This window comes from Babylonia areolata, chromosome 1 (assembly GCF_041734735.1).
Source record: "Babylonia areolata isolate BAREFJ2019XMU chromosome 1, ASM4173473v1, whole genome shotgun sequence".
NCBI lineage: Eukaryota > Metazoa > Mollusca > Gastropoda > Neogastropoda > Buccinidae > Babylonia > Babylonia areolata.
Genome location: NC_134876.1, coordinates 17233518 through 17233768, shown reverse-complemented (window position 1 = coordinate 17233768; position 251 = coordinate 17233518). Strand labels below are relative to the sequence as shown.

Here is a 251-nt window from a genome sequence, read left to right as displayed (position 1 = left end):
TTTGTGTTGTTGTTGTTGTTTGCTTTCTTTTCGGGGGAGAGGGGGGGAAGGGGGAGGGGGCGAAGGGGGGAGGGGGGGGGGGGTTGTGTGAATTATTTTTCCAATTATTTCTGTCTTTTTTTTTTCTTTTTTTTTGTAGAGAGGGAAGGGGGCTCACGGTATTTATTTATTTATTTATTTATTTTACTCACGGATGCCCATTCTGTTCATTTTGCTTCAACTGGGTGAATAAATCATGATATTCCTTTACG

The 251-nt window shown here is 41.4% G+C and overlaps 1 protein-coding gene across 1 annotated transcript in view; it reads left to right on the top strand.

The window, feature by feature from the left end:
• LOC143291335 (uncharacterized) overlaps positions 1-31 on the top strand; it is an 85390-nt gene extending 85359 nt beyond the window's left edge. The window contains exon 4 of the mRNA XM_076601200.1: positions 1-31. This exon is cut by the window's left edge and continues 314 nt beyond it. The gene's annotated coding sequence lies outside the window, so the exon portion shown is untranslated.
• The last annotated feature ends 220 nt before the right edge of the window (positions 32-251 follow it).